Genomic DNA, 16,386 nt, shown 5'->3' on the forward strand with positions numbered 1-16,386 from the left:
AATAACTCGTTCTGAGTTTGGGGTGCGAACAGATAACAGTCGTGATAGCTGTCATTCACCCAGAGCTTAGGCATCAAGCCAAAGGTCTCAGGTACACGATCTCACTTAATTTAATCCTAAAAGGATTTGCACGTTAGTTCACACGTTGATCAGCTGCCTCTCGCTGGGAAAAGGAAGTGTCAGAGTATCCGAGCTTCTGTTCGAATGCATCCTCCTATCAGAGCCATGCTGGCTCTGAACCCTAGATTTTCTGATGAGGCCATGGACTCAGCACTCCTTGCCTGAGCTCGATGACTGACTCCAGAACAGGCACAGGGTGTTTAACATCCAACAGACACAGAACTGAGGCTGGGAGATGTCTGCAGTCTCCTGAGCCTGGAAACTGAGGTCCTCTTGGCCACATTGCTTTTATAGACCAGGAGAGAATAAACAGGGTTGGTTATGAAAGCAGTTGCCGCCAAGGCAGATGACCTGAGTTCCATGGTTGTCGGAGGCAGAACTGGTGATTCCTGCAAGTTGTCCTCTGTCCTACATACACACCACATGAGCCCAAGGGTATATATTCATACCCACATACATAAGCATGCACAAGATGGATGGGTGGATGGATGGGTGGATGGGTGGATGGATGGATGGATAGATGGATAGATGGATAGATGGTTGAATGGATAAGTGAGTGAGTGGATGGATGGATGGATGGATGGATGGATGGATGGATGGATGGATAGGTGGATGAATGGATTGATGGATGGATGGATGAATGGATGGATGGATGGATGGATGGATGGATGGATGGATAGATGGTTGAATGGATAGGTGGATGAGTAGATGGATGGATGGATGGATGGATGGATGGATGGATGGATGGATGGACAGACAGATGGACAGACAGAGATAAATGCAAAGCAAACATTAATTTAAAAAAATGGGCACATGCCGTTGGTTTTTTTTGGCATCATTAACTACCAAGATCTCAAATGAAAGAAAATACTTCACACTCATGTTATTTCAGGAGTAAGACCTTGGATGACTTAGAGAAGCACAAAATATTTTTAATTCCATGAAGAAAGATTGTGTCAGACACATTTAGAGAGACCAGGTACCAAGTAGGGTGGCAGAGCAACCCTGCAGAACAACAGAGGGCAGGAAGTCTGGCGAAGGATTCTGGGGCTCAGGGCAGGGTGGGACCAGGAAGCAGCCTCCACCCTCCACACCTCACTGTTTGAATCACCTGGGGCCAGAATGAAGGTTCCTAGAACAGGCGTGATGCTGGTGACGGCCACACTCAGGCTAGTGATTCTTCACAGTGAGTCTTTCCAACAGCAGCGTCCTTAAAAACAAACTCCTTATTCCTGTGTTTAAATGATGGTACACAATTGTGGCCAACATCTCTACTTTCCAGAAAATGCAAAGTGATTTATTTCAAAAATGAGTTTTCAAGCCCTTGAATAAATCACATTCAAAATTGTGACTGAGTCTAAAATTCAGGAAGAAATGAGGTAGTGATTTGAATTCTGTAACTCTAGGTCTGTGCATGATTTCTGCCAGGGAGGGAACTACCTGTGAAATCAGATCCCTACATGAATCATCTGTCCACACCAAGCTCTGTCCCTCACGGTGGATGAATGGAGTCACATAATGAGCAGGAACAAAGGAGCAGTTATTCAGTCTTTCACTATGCTGTACACAGATCTTTGGGTGATTACGGATGGCACCACATAGTCAAAACCCTTGGACATCATGAACATGAAAACTCATGCTCCAGGACTGGGGAGAAGGCTCGGTCCACAAAGCTCTCTGTACAAACCTGGGAACCTGAGTTCTATCCACAGAATACTTAAAAATCCCTGTCATGGCATAAGTTCCATATGGGGTGGTGGAACTAGGCAGATCCCAGCATGAGTGACAAGCCAATGAGAGATCCTGTCTCAAAAACAAGTGGATGGCAACTGAGGAGCGGTATCAAGGCTGTCCGCTAGTGCTCAGAGGCACAGGCACACAGGTATGAGTGTTCCCACACCCACACTCACACCCATGTGCACACATGTGCACACATGTGCACTCACACGTGCAAGAAAAACATTCCAGTTGTGTTTTGGGTCACTGAGGTGTTTAAGATGGGGCTCTGGGATCCTTATATCTGAACATCGCCAACTCCAAAGCAGAACTTTAGATTCGAAAGTGCGCCCAGAGGCTTCCCCATACTTGTTGCAACTTTCATTTTCACAACGAGGTCGACATCAGCAAAAACTAATCATGGAAAAGGGCTTAAGGCAACTCTTAGGATCCAGCCAAGAGGCAGATCTTAAAGCACATCTTAGGGTCCAACTACGAGAAACTGGCTCACGAGAGCACAGCTATAACATTTCTCAATAACAAGACGGAGAATCTTTAGGTAATAAATCTCAATAACAAGAGTCTTTAAGTGAATTCAAAGTGTTTCCTATCTGACTCTAATACAGCTCTACAGCTCTGAGGAAAGTGGGAGAAGATGGCCGCCTCTTTTTCATGGCCGGCCGGGAGATGAACACTTGCAGGCAGGCACCAACTTAGCCTGCTCATCCCGCTGCAACCAAATGCGGGGATGGATCCAGGCTCCAGCAAGGTCAGGTCTGCTGAGGTGCCTCTTCCTCTACAGCCCAGCTTCTTCCCAGGGGTCCACTCTCAGCCTGTGTCACGTAACTGGATGTGAGGGCTGTGGAAGGACTGTCAACAGCGAAATACCTCTGGATGTGCAACAATGCGAGATCGTTTAGAACGTTAGCAAATCGGAGGCCCTGTCCTGTGACTCCACGATGGCTTCCAGTCTGAAGACAGGACAGCACACTTGGCTGTGCATTTGCTGTCACACCACCGAACACCAGCAGACATCGCCTTCAAAGCTGGCCCAGGCTCCAGATTGCCACTTATCATGAACGGCACATATGAGGGTTTCTGCTCCTATAGCAACACAGTCGTTTAATTACAGAAAACGAAGACATTTAATATTTTATCCTCAGGAAGTAAGTACCAACTCTGCGTATCATCTCGTTAGAATATTTGATTTTTTAAATTGCTATTTGAGTTAATAACTTGAGTTTCCTTTAAAAAAAAAGAACATTAAACAAATTTGGGGTTGGGATTAAGACAGCATTTCCAACAATCTCCGAAATGGCTCTAAACACTTCTGCCATTTTTCTCCTACGTATTTATGTAGAGCGGCCTTCTCAGAATTGATGATTATAAAACCAAAATATCAATAAATTACTTTTTTAAAGTGAACATAATCTATGTCCTGCAGGATCAAATATTCAGGCAAGATTCAACCTCTAGGTAAAAATGGAGAAACATTTCCATCTCATTGGAATGCAAATGCACTTTCATCTTTAATAAATGATAACCTTGTGTGTATGCTAAAGAGGTGTCTTAAAATAAATTTCCTTATCATTTATTATCAGTAAATCTTCCTTTGTATGCCTAGTTTATCTATTTGGAAGTGGTATGAGATTTCTCACAGGAGAAGGGGTGGTGATTCGAGATTTAAGAAGACTGCATGAGCTGTGAGATGGCTCCTCAGGTAAATGGAAAGCTTCCCAGCCCTTGGACACCTCATCCTCAGGACCCATACAGCAGAAAGAGAGAACCAAGTCCTACAAGTTGTCTTCTGAATTCCCTATGTGCAGTGTGGCATGCCACACATACATGTGTATACAGACACACATATGTGTACACACACACACACACACACACACACACACACACACACAAATACCATAAAACAGTTTTTAACAAGAGAAGACCAACTCCAGGGGAAAGAGGGTATTTACACGCAGAGTGCAAAAGCTGACAAGCCCTCCACCCCTTTTCTAAGGGTCCTCTCAATAAAGATCTCCCCCCAACCCCCACCCCACCTCTCTCTGTCTGTCTGTCTGTCTGTCGTCTGTCTGTCTTCCTGACTGTCTGTGTGCATGTGTGCACACACATGTGCACACCTGTAAGTATGGCATATGCAGGCCAGAGGTCACTGTCAGCCATCTTCCTTACATGACCACTAGTTTAATTTCTGAGGCATGGTCTCTGACTAAACCTGGAGCTCACTAATTAGGCTAGACCAGCAAGCCCAAGAATCCTCCTGTCTCCACTTCTCCAGGCCTGGGTTAAAAGTTCATGCCTCTGTACATGGCGATTTAGGGGGTGCTAGGAATTGAACTTGGGTCTTCATGTTTTCTCTGCAAGCTCTTTAATGACTAAGCCCTCGCTCCAGCCCCTAATGTTCTCACCTGTAATAATAGTGATGAAGTTACAATTCCAATACATTTTTGAAGATACATTTAGAGCTCAGCAGGTACAGAATCCTCACGTGTTGTTTGCTCTTGACTTCCTCTCTGTTTTCCTCCATGCGAAAGGTGAGGCTTTCTGAGAATAAAACCATGGGACTACAATTGTACCCATTCCCTGCCTTCTGCCATAACAAGGTACGTCAGACTTAGCACCTTAGAGCCAACAACTCACTTGCTTCTAGAGTTGGAAGCCACAAATCTGAAGCTGGCACCCAGACACTAAAGCCAAGAACTGACTCTGCGTGAGCTCATGAATGTATCCCTGTGCCTATGTCTCAGTGTCACGGACTTCTTGCAATTTTTGGCTGGTGTGTCCTTCCTTGTCTCCACAGGTTTGTTTCCATGAATATATCTTCTACCCATGTCTTTGGGACCCACCGCCTTCTTCTAGGAGATCTGTTACTACAATTGTGGCCTTACCTGGTTGGTCCAGGATGATGTCTCTATGACACTAAGAATTTAATCCGAGAAGTTCCATTCGCGCACTGGGCATGAAAGTGCACGCCCGTGAGGCTTTCGTTCAGGAAAGAGACTGGTGAGAATCCTAGTACCTTGTGCCTTCGGCAGCTCATCTGCCTCGTGCAGACTCTCTCTTTCTCCTAAGACCTGGCCCTGTGATCTGCAACTGGGGTCAGTGCTACAGTTTCTGCACCTCTGTGAACTTGCCTGCCTGTTCTGAGCGTTATGATTAGTTGCCAAGTTGTGGCAGATGCACCTGGGGAACAGGAGAGACTGCAAAGGGGTTAACAATAAGCGAGTGGCTCCCAGGAAACTTACATGGGCTGGAAATCGGGGGACACGCCACTGGTGTTAAGGGTTTCTTTGAGGGAAGTGGCCTGGGCCAGTGATGAGGGAGGTGGGCAGAGGGGAGAGAGAAAGGCCAGGTCCTCTGAGAAAGAATGAATGGTAGGGGTCGTGTCTTCCAGGTACAGAGGGTACATGGCTGATATGGAGAGCAATGCTCTCTTGGTAGATTCTCTGACATGGGCAAGTTTGGCTTCTGAGGTGTCTGAAGTTGTAGGGGTTCTCTTAAATTAGAGAACATTCTGTGGTAAACTGAGTAGGGGTCTATGCAGTATTAATAGGAAGATGATGGTGAAAGCTGGGGATCCTCGACAGGGCACCACATGGGACAAAGAAGGACTCATTTGTTAGAGAGGCTCTGACTGTGAGGCCATTCATTGTGCAGTCAGGGGTAAGACATGAGGACAGCCCGTGCAATGTAACCCAACAGCAAACTCAGCCAGATACAACCCCCCAACGCTGACTCAACCCTACACAAGCTAAATGGCCATGAAGTGGGGGACATGCAGATTGTGTGAGTGCCCATTAGAGCCAGGGATTTCATGTACAAAACGCCAGGTCTGAGAGTCTTTGTGGGAGATACCCAGGAAAAGGCAGCCATTGCTGAGTGAGGGAGGGGTGTGTGCATCCCATCATCCCAACTCACACACACAAGGAAGCGGACTTTATTTTTCTATAACTCACATTATGTTGGCAACAAGCAAATATAGGAGAGATTCAATAATATCAGGTTTACGAGTTAAGCCTAAAAGCCCAGACTGATGGATGTAAGGGATAAAAAGTCACACACCGGAGCTGCGAGACGGCCCAATTGTTGAAGTTTCCGACACGCACACATAAGGATCTGAAGCACTCGTGTGAAAGCCGGCCCAGTGGTGAATATCTGCAGATTTCTAACGTTCACTAGCCAGCCAATCTACCTCTACCACTAGGTCCAGGTCAGCGAAAGACCTTGTCTCAAAACTAAAATGGAGTCTTTCAGCCACACTTAGGACCATGTGATCTGAAGTCAGAGGAAAGGCACCCAGGGTTGTGTGTTCTGCAAGCAAGCATGAGGGTGCCTGCTTGCCTGCGTGCTGTGGACTTCACTGAGCAGCACGGCCACATTAGACGCATTGTAAAGAACATCACTCATTGACTCTGGCCACAGCGCTGAGAAGGTGGCCTTCCATGATTCCTACCCATCTAAGAAACAGAGGGAGCTGTTCATCATGCAGAGGGAATCCACCCCAGGCAATCTGTACTGCAGCACAAAGGCCCACTCAGTAGCAGCAATGTTTTGCACATGGGCACCACACCTGAGGGTGCTAAGGTGTGTTGTCTGGAGGAGAGGGAAGAGGGGCAAACTGGAACTTCCAGGAACTCTCCCAGAGTCATCTCCCATGACTGTGAAACCCGAGAAGACCCGACTGAAGCTTCCTTCAGGATCCAAGGTGATTTTCTCAGCCATGAGAGCTATTGCTGGTGTGGTTGCCAGTGGAGGCAGAATTGACAGACTTAACTCTGGGTACCACGAGGACAAGGCAAACAGGAAATGCTGGGCATGTACCCAAGGCCTGGCCCTGAGTACTGCAGATCATCCCTTTGGAGGTGGTAACCACCCATGCATTAGCAAGCCCTCCAATATTTGAAGAGAGGCCCCTTCTGGTTGCAAACCGGGTCACATTGCATGCACACTGCAAATGTGTATGCCCAGGTGCACACAAGCAAAGTCTTACAAAGTTGCCAAAAGAAAACTAGAAAACATAGTAGCTCTTAGCAGAAATCTGCATAGTAAGAAATAAAAGAGTATAAGAGTGACTAGCTCCTGGCGATATTCCAGCAGGAAGGAGAAGATGGAGAGTCCCAATGAGGTCAGGTTTGGTCATATTTTAACCTGTGAACAGCAATACTTGACAGTAAGAGATCCGGTTCAATACAGACCCTGATGCCTGGCTGCACTAAGCCTCCTTGAACTTTACTGGCTGTGATCACAGAACCAAGGCAAAGGGAAGAAAATGAGCCAAGACCGGAAGGTATACTAAGGGAGTAGGATGCCCTGGTGCACTCAGGAAAAACCACATTAGTTCATGCCTTAATATCTGGTGTTTGGAATATTATAGTGAATTACCTAATAGCTGAAGAGCTGTGGTTTGCACTGGTATCGTCTGTAAGTAAAGAACTGGTGCACCACTGAGCTCTCTCGATGATGGCCACTCTCCCTGTGCACTGACTTCACGGTTGGTGTGACCGCTCTCACCACGCACTGAAACCTCACGGTTGATGTGACCGCTCCCACCACGCACTGAAACCTCACGGTTGATGTGACCACTCTCCCCGTGCATGAGCCTGACTCTTCCTGTAGCTGTCCCTTGTGTCCCACAAGGGAAGACCATTCTCTGACTGAGTCTCCCGTATGTCTCTCCCAGTCTTATGGTGGGGTCCTCACATTCTCCCAGCTCTGGGATGAAGGGAGTTCAGATGGCTGCCCAATTGCACAAGCTCTGGGGCTACTCCTGTGGGAGTCCAACTGTAACTGTGTATCTTCCCCTTCATTTCAGTCGCACCATCAGGCAAGAAGAGTTCTTATCTGTTCTGTGAAAATGAGGAAAATCAGCCTAGGCCGAGTCACATGAGTCACCCATGCCTATTATCAGCCCAGAAGGTTGATGGTTCCTTGGGGTCTAGAAGGCTCTCCGGACAACTTGAGAGAAGTGCCATGCATTTCCAAAACCTATCTTGAACCCCAACACACAGGTATACGTCTGTCTCTTTCTCTACATCAACAAAACATTCTAGTGAGCTCTGTACTTACTCTCACAGTCCTGGCAATGCTTCTATGACAAACATCACGGAGTGGCAAACTGTAACTGTAGAGGGGTGTGCTTGGCTAACAGTCTGGGGTCTGGGAAGTCCAAGATCAAAGAGCCACATCTGAGCAAGGCTGCTTCCTTACATCAGAGTATGGCAGAGTCGTGGGAGCACGAGGAAAAGAGCTCGAGGAGCCAAGCTCAAATGCTAACACACACTATGAAATGAGGCGCCTACTCCCACAGAAGAGACAGTGATCCACACAGAGGGGAGAGCACCCAACAACGTCATAAGATTCTACCCCTCAGCAGCACTCAGGATTACATTCCCAGCCATCTTAGTTAGGGTCACTATTGCTGCGATGACACACCATGACCAAAAGCAAGTTAGGGGTGGGGTGGGGGTGGGGTGAGTTGGCTTACATTTCCACATTGTAGTTCATCATGAAAGGAATTCGGGACAGGAATTCAAAGAGGACAGGAACCTAGAGGCAAGAGCTAATGCAGGGGCCACAGAGGAATGCTACTTACTGGCTTGCTCCTCTTACCCTGCTTTCTTACAGAACCCAGGACCACCAGCCCAGGGATAGCACCCTTCAAACTAGGCTTGGCCTTCGTCCGTTGATCACTAATTAACAAAATGCCTTACCTGCAGCCTGGCCTTATGGAGGCATTTTTCTCAATTCCAGCTTCCTCCTCACTGATGGTTCTAGCTGGCATCAAGCCAGCACACCAGCACACGAACTTTAAGCCACATTCAACCCATAGCAGTGAGATCCATACACCGGCACCAACTTTATGCCAGTCTTTCAGCATCTGCTTCCAGCCGGGCAATGCCCCAGGAACCACATTGTGAGTCTCTGGTAGGGAAAGTTCAATTTTTCCAAAAATTAGCTCTTTTGCCTTTGAGTGAAGAAGAAAAAAAAAAACTCAATTTCTGCAAATAACATACTATATTGCCAAGGCAGAGGAAAAAAATAGTAAGACTGTAAGTCAGAAAGTGTTTTGACTTTTGGTAATTTATAAGGTTTAAAGAACTAGCCCATTTGTCAAAGATGAATGATGCATTAATTTCCAGCCTGGTTGAGCTCCTGTAGAAGACGAAAGGGCTGCTTCTAAACGTGTTCATAGTGTGTATTGACAGCTTAAGATAAAAGTATGAATTTCAAATGGAGCAGAACATGGGGAAAGAAGAGATGAACAATCGGGAGAGAACTGGCCTAGGGATCCTCGCCTCGTCCTTCATCACCTGTGTTGTGCCTTCGTCTGTGTTGGTGTGTACGTGCACCCACACAAGTGCACAGGGGAGTGCAGACATAACCTCCAGCACTCCAGGACTCCAGCATGTCCCAATCCTGGAGTCCTGAGAAAGTGTTACTTTACAACAGTGATCCTCAACCTGTGAGGAGTGGGGGCCACATATCAGATATTTACATTACGATTCATAACAATAGCAAAATTGAAGTGGCAATGAAATACATTTATGGTTGGGGCCACTAAAACGTAAGGAGCTGTATTAAAGGGCCACGGTGTTAGGAAAGTTGAGAACCACTGCCTTACAAGATAAGGTTGATTTTTGCCAGTGTGACTTGGCCAATGATTGTGTGATAAAGCAGCGATGGACCCAGGGCGTTGTGCATGCTAGGCAAGCATTCTACTGGCTAATCTACTCCCCAGCCCTAAAAGACAAGTCTACAGTTATGTGACATGGAAAGCCTTTGTAGCCAGGGCTACAGGCTGATGGCACAGACAGGAGTTGACATGTTCCTTGTTATCTTCCAAGCATAGAAAAGCAGAGTTTGCACACGCTTCTTTACACGTGTGCATACGTGTCTTTGCACATAACTGTATAAGCATATGTGGTGGAACGTTCAATGTCTCCAACCCAATAAAAGAGGTCCGATCAATAGTGAAACCAAAACCAGGCAGGAGACAGATGCCTGCTTTCTGAAGGCTGAAAGGAGGCAACTGCCCATGCAATCTCTTCATTTCAAACACATGCCTTTTGCCATATCCACAGATACAATCCCCCACCTGCAGACAAAATAAGCACCTTCTTCCTTGGTCCCTCTACACCCTGTGAGGCTTGCTCTCTAGCTAACACAGGGTGAGTGTCGCCTGGCCACACAAGGGACCTCCGAATGGAAGGTTTTGTAATCAATTAAAAAAAAACTCGACCCGAATACGCATTTGACTTTTCCTTATGTTTAATTAAGTCTAATTAAACAATGCTGACATCTTCCTGGCACCTGTGGTGCAATTACGTTAAATATTTAATGCCTGTGAAGGATTAGGCTGCGCTGCTAATCTATAGCTGCAATCTGTTTCCTCTCTGGAGTGCTTTTAATTTAGTTCTGTCTTCATAGGATGAGTTACGCTTTGAAGGGAATTGTTAAGGACCTGGGCACTGGACAAGCAGATCTGTGCTCAAGGATTGGAAGGTTAAGATACCAAGCAAGTGTTGCTCATATGTGGGTCTGTGCCCAGGCATGATTTCCCAGTGAGAATGGCAAGGCCAAAACATCAAGAGGCCATCAGGAGCATTTTCCAAGTTCATACCGTGTCACATGATGCTGTGGCATGCATGAGAAATGGCCCCCATGGTCTCAGGCATATGAATTCTTGATCCCCAGTTGGTGGTACTGTTCAGGGAGGTTTAGGTGGTGCCACCTGGCTGGAGGAACTATGTCACTGAGAGTGAGATGAAAGACCTTAAGCCCTTCTCCTTCACTCTGTCCACTTCATATTCTCAGTTGAGACATGAGCTCTTTGCTTTGGCTCCTGCTGCCATGTTTCTCCACCATGATGGACTCTTACACCTCTGCAACCATAAACCCAAATAAACTCTGCCTCTATAGGTTCCTTTAGGCCATGGTGTTTTATCACAGTGACCGAAAAGTAACTAAGTCATTTGGGCAATAGCTGGCACTTCTTTGCAGCTCTCTGGCCATTTCTCCCAAAGAACTGTCAATAACAATAAGTGATGGTGATGATGATGACAACAGTGACATTGACAATGACTATGATGATGATGACACCAATGACATTGACAATTATGATGATGATTACGATGATGGTGTTGACAATAATGACTATGATGATGACAATGATGATGATGGCTATAAGACAATGAATAGGATGATGATGATGAAGAAGATGAGGATGAGGATGATGATGACAAGGATGATGGCTTTGACAATGATGACTACGATGATGATGGTGATAATGATGATGACAATGACAATGATTACTATGATGATGACAACGATGCTGTTAACATCAACAATAATTTTAAAAATACATTTGTAGGTCTCTACCCACTCCTGTCCCCTACCTGGCCATGCTCCTGCCAGTTGACAGAGCTAAACACCAGTTTTAAAACACTCATTCCGATAAAAAGGCCATGGTTGAGGATGTCAGTAGCTCGGCTTGCTTCCCCTGTGGAGGACAATATGATGTTTGTTGCTCTTCTGGGCAGGAAAGACTTCTCACAGAAGAGATCCCAAGTGTTCTCCACACAGGTAACAACTGGTACAAGGCCTGGGAGCCTGAAGTTTTGCTTTGTTTCTCTAACAATATTTTAAATTAATTCAGTAACAAAAGACAAGTTCAGGTGACTTCCCCAGTCAGAGCCTCTCTGTTTCTAGGTCTTCTTTTTAAAATCTATTAAGATTTACATTATGTATTTAGGAATTATGTATGCATGTCCACCAGGTCTGTGTAGTGCCACGGTTGTCAGAAGAGAACATCAGATTCCTTGAAACTGGGGTTATAGATGGTTATGAGCCATCATGTAGGTGCAGGGAGCCAATCCTAGGTCCTCTACAATAGTAGCCATCGCTCTGACCACTGAGCCACCTCTCCAGCCTGAGTTCCTAGGTCTTTAAAGTTCTTCCCTCCTCAGCAGTCTGGCCAGTGCTTTCTACTTAGAAGCTGGAGCAGAACAGCCAGGCATTCCTTTTCTGAAGGTATTATGTGGAAGTTTAAAAGCAGTGAACACACACTTGGCACTGAAGTCCCTTGTCTTCTGCCTTCATATTTGGGGACAGAGACCAAAATGGACTCCACTCCTTAAGATTAAGGTCCAACTCCCTGGAAGCGACTTCAGATCAGTCAAGAAAAAGGATGGTTGCAGCTGCATCCAAGGCTGAGGTAGACCAGTCAGACACATGAGCAGGACAGGGTGCATGCTTCATCCACAGCTTGAGGGTCATGACCAAGAGGGAGGATGAAGCACCCAGGTTGGGTATCTGTGGAACAGGCAAATGCAGCTCCAGGGGATTCAGGTATAACTACAAGAAGAAATGCACCTCGAGTGGAAGTTAGCCGTGAGGACCGGCAGGCAGCTGCTCCCCCTCACCTGTTGAGGAGGCCGAATGTGCATCTGCGGGATCTCAGCCTGGTTTCCCGAAGTAACTTTCCACTTATGTAAAATTAATAGGGAGCTCATTATGAAATCCACGTGACTCCTTATTAAACGCTTCCTGTCACTGGAAACTGGAAGGTGGAGGCTCCTTAAGCTGGGGTTTTGTTGCCCTCTAGTGAGAGAGGTCAGCATTATGTATGCAAAATTATTTTTGCCACTGCATAATTAATGCTAGGTGAGGGTGGGGGGGGGAGAAGGAAGCCCCAGCTGGCTGTCGAGGGTGCATACTCACTCAAGCGTATTCCAGTTTCTCCCTCTCCTGGCCCATCCCCCCAGCTCGACTCAGGTAACATATGGAAGACACCCCTCGCTCCCGTCACTTCCGTTCCTTGGCAGGGAAGTTTAGTTTTATATGGCCATCAACAAGGCAAAGATCCAAGCATAAGGAATAAATCAACAGAGCTGATCCGAGACACGGAGCCTTAATGCATAAGTATATATTTAATGTGTCTGCAGAAAGAATGTCTAATTACCCTGTCATTGAACAAAGCGTATGTTAGCCGTGATAAATTACGCCATCTTTTACTTCTGCAAAACATACTGAGACTTTGCAGAGCTCCAGAGAGGTCTCCGTTCCATCTACTCAGCAGGACTAGTGGTGCCCAGACCAAACAAGGAGCAGGGAGGAGACAGCTGGGGACAGCCAAGCCTTGGCTTTCAGCCCCTCAGTGGTCCATCACTTGGGCAAGAATCAAGTCATCTGCAAGTGAACGATCTGCTTCACTGTGGGCCGCATGGTTCTCTGTTGTCAGCACCTTCTCAGAATCTATCATCTGCTACTCCGAACCCTCCGTGCAAAGAGGCTGCATTCCAGCCCTCAAAGAGAAGCCAATGAACCTTCCAGAAAAGGCAAAGGGAATCCCCCAACAGGGCACCCTGTGATCTCTCCAGTGCAAGCTCAAGCTGATATCTTCCCAAGACTTAGTCATAGTTGTGCCTCTGCCTCCAACAGGTGATGAGATTCAGTCACCTTCAGGGATCGGGCCCCTGGGGATTGGACGATTCTAAATGGAACTGCAGAGGGCCAGTTAATGTAATACACTGCAGTGTCCTTTTTGGCTGTACAGAGAGACTAGCTTGGGAAGGTGCTGGGAATGGGGTCCAGCCTGTCCTGAACAGCCACAAGGGTGACCTAGAGGCCAGCACTGCAGAGACTTGCTGTCCAGTGTGTGCTGGGGATGCTGGGGATGCTGGGGATGCTGGGGATGCTGGGGATGCTGGGGATGCTGCCTTTGCTACAGTCATCCAACCTGACCACCTCAGTAGGCAGGAGGTCTCTCCTACTCAAGCCTGCCTCGGTCCCCCTCCACCTCCCCCAGCTCTTCTTCCCCTAGTCAGTTTATACCTTCTCCCCTAGACACTGGCCATCATGGCTTGCCGCAAGCCAAACTCCAGGGCTGGTCAACTTCAGTATGCAGTGGCAGAGTGGGAGCCGGGCCTGTCCCGTAACGTCCTGTCCCTCCACAGGAAGAGTAAACACGAGTCTGCCCTGCCATGGATCCTTCCTTTCCTGAGAGGATGCTCAGAGCAGCAGTTGGCTGCCTCGTTGGCAACTGTATTTCTTATTTCTTTGATTATGTTGGAAATAGCACTTTTATTTACCGACACGGAAGAAAAGGCTTTTCTGTGATGCCTCTGCCGTGTGTAAAATATATAGCTAGTAACACCAGCCCGTTTATTTGCTTTACTGGATTGAGATCTATGGATGGAAGGGCAAATGAAAAATAAAGATAAAAATCTATTTCTGATACCAGATTGGCTCTAAAATGTCAAAGTTTTCTTTATTACTTTAGCAGCTACACGTCGTTATTTATCTTTCTTGGTTTGTTTTCGAAGGCTCGCGGGCTGGCTGGATGCCGTTTCTATGGGTGCTCCGGGCTCTCTTTGCTGCCGCTGGTCTTTTACAGAAGTTGGAGGAAACTCTGGATTGTGGGCACAATGTGGCCATTGTCACCTTGAAATCAGAGCGCCAGTGCAAGACCTTCAGAAGATGAGACCCTCACAGGACCAGGGCCATTAACATTGCTCCACAGGAGTGGGGTCATCAGGCCCTGGGCTGAGGGTCAAGCCACTCTCTAATCCTGCACATGCTCATGGAAGGTACTAGAGCGGGAGAGCTGGATGCTGTACCAGGGCTTCAGTCACATCATGCTACTTTTGTGACTTGTCACCGGCACAGGGTAGCTTTGGGGTGATGCACCTGCCTGAGTCACTCATGCCCCTGAATGTGACCCCCAATAAATTGAGGGGTTCACCAGTCTAGACTCAGGTGGAATCATGTCTTTATTCTGTTGTTGCTGTCATCATCTGGGGTGGATACAAGTAGATTTCCCAGGCGAAAATATCACAGCAACCTCCACAGGCAGCTGAGAAAGGGATCAGAAATCCGAGCAGAGACCAGCCCAGGCCAGCCTGGAAGTCACCCCAGGCATGCTCACCCACCACACTTTTACTATTAGCAAGTACTTTCTGGGCACTCTGATCATTACATTACGGTAGCAAGCCGTTAATGGACACACTAAAGCCAAGATTTTTGCAGGATCAATTAGAGCCTTGGGTGGGGCAGGATCTAGTGGCCCCAGAAGAGCTCTGCAGGCATTGTGAAGTTGAAGCACTAGGCTAGTCAAGGGTCCTCTGCTCCTGGAACAAAATATGCCTGCAGAATATGGCTATGCATAGGAGGTTGTTGCCTGAGCAACAGGTGGGATGGAGAGCTGGATGCAACCTCACTTGGTGTGATGGACGACAGGATCTTCTGAGAGATGCTTACAGACGGTGCGTCTCCTCCTCATAATCCTTGTCTCCAGCTTTGGGGGATTGGAGGAGACTATGGGGAAGACCCATCTCCAGAGTCTTCATCTGCAGGGACAGTGCTAAGCTATGCCAGTGCTTGGGAGCTCGAGTCTCCAGGGTGGCTGTGCAGACTGGGTTGGATCTGCCCTTTGAAGCGTCCCCTGTTCATTAATCTTGTTTCTCAGATTGATGGGGTTTACAGACACACGGGGGTGTGTCTCTGTAAGGGTCATTCTGAGGAGGGAAGATCTACTCTGAATGTGGGCAGCAGCATCCCCCATGCTTCTGCTGAATAAAGAAGAGTGGCCTCTGAGAAGTCTTTAGCTCTCCGTCTTCCTGACCGTGACCACGCAGTCCAGTCCCATGTCTTCCCCACTAGGGACTGTCTCCCCTCAGACTGAGAGTCAATCTTTTCTTCCTCACGTTTCTTTTGTCGGGTACGATGCCACAGCAGTGAGAGTTACAAAGACTAGAATTCCAGCAGTGGGGGACGCCTTCGCGATGCCTTCCAGAATCCTGTCTGAGGTTGTCCAAGTTTGGAGTTGCATGACATTTCAAGATGGCTAAAATAAAGCTAGAGAATTGATGGAGCTAGGGCTGCAGGGGGCGTGGCCTGGCAGTCTTCTAAAAGGGTTTAGAGCAGAACTAGAACTAACTGCCCGACCTCCATCCGGGCCTTATCCATGGAACCAGTCACCAATGGAAGATTCCCAACAGCCAAGAGGCCACGAGTCACCCTTTTGCCATATCCGGTTCAATGGTCCCTGAAACACTCATCGTCCAACGCCCTCCACCTCCTCAAATCTCCCAGCAGCATCTCATTTGACAAATACTTACCTGGCAGGCTCAGCCCTGAGTGGGACACACAGACCTAAGACCCAGTGCTCAGTGCCTCTCAATGGCCGGTGCAGAGGGAGGAACCTGGTTAGGAAGGATACCACGAGAGGAGGCAGGCCTGTCTTTAAGGACAGTGGATGGCTGGAGGAGCGCTGCAGACTTTCCTTCCCAGCCAGAAATTAGGATAGGCTTCTCTCACTGCAGCTAGAAATGCCTCAAGCAGCACACCTTAGACAGGATGCTGGGAGCAGCAAATGAATGGTGGAGTCTAATGATTCAAACTGAAGTCCTGGGGCTTGCACAGGGAGTGCTCTACCCTCTGAGCACTTCCCAAAAGCCTGCTCCCCTTGCAATGATGTGTTTATTTTACTTATATGAGTGTTTTCTTGCATGTATGTATGTATGCATGTATGTATTA

At 47.4% G+C, this 16,386-nt stretch overlaps 1 pseudogene; it reads left to right on the forward strand.

The window, feature by feature from the left end:
• The first annotated feature begins 6,174 nt into the window (after positions 1-6,174).
• On the forward strand, positions 6,175-6,907 carry Rpl8-ps3 (ribosomal protein L8, pseudogene 3; annotated as a pseudogene).
• Positions 6,908-16,386: the final 9,479 nt, after the last annotated feature.

This window comes from Rattus norvegicus, chromosome 3, assembly GCF_021556685.1.
Source record: "Rattus norvegicus strain SHRSP/BbbUtx chromosome 3, alternate assembly SHRSP_T2T, whole genome shotgun sequence".
Lineage (NCBI taxonomy): Eukaryota > Metazoa > Chordata > Mammalia > Rodentia > Muridae > Rattus > Rattus norvegicus.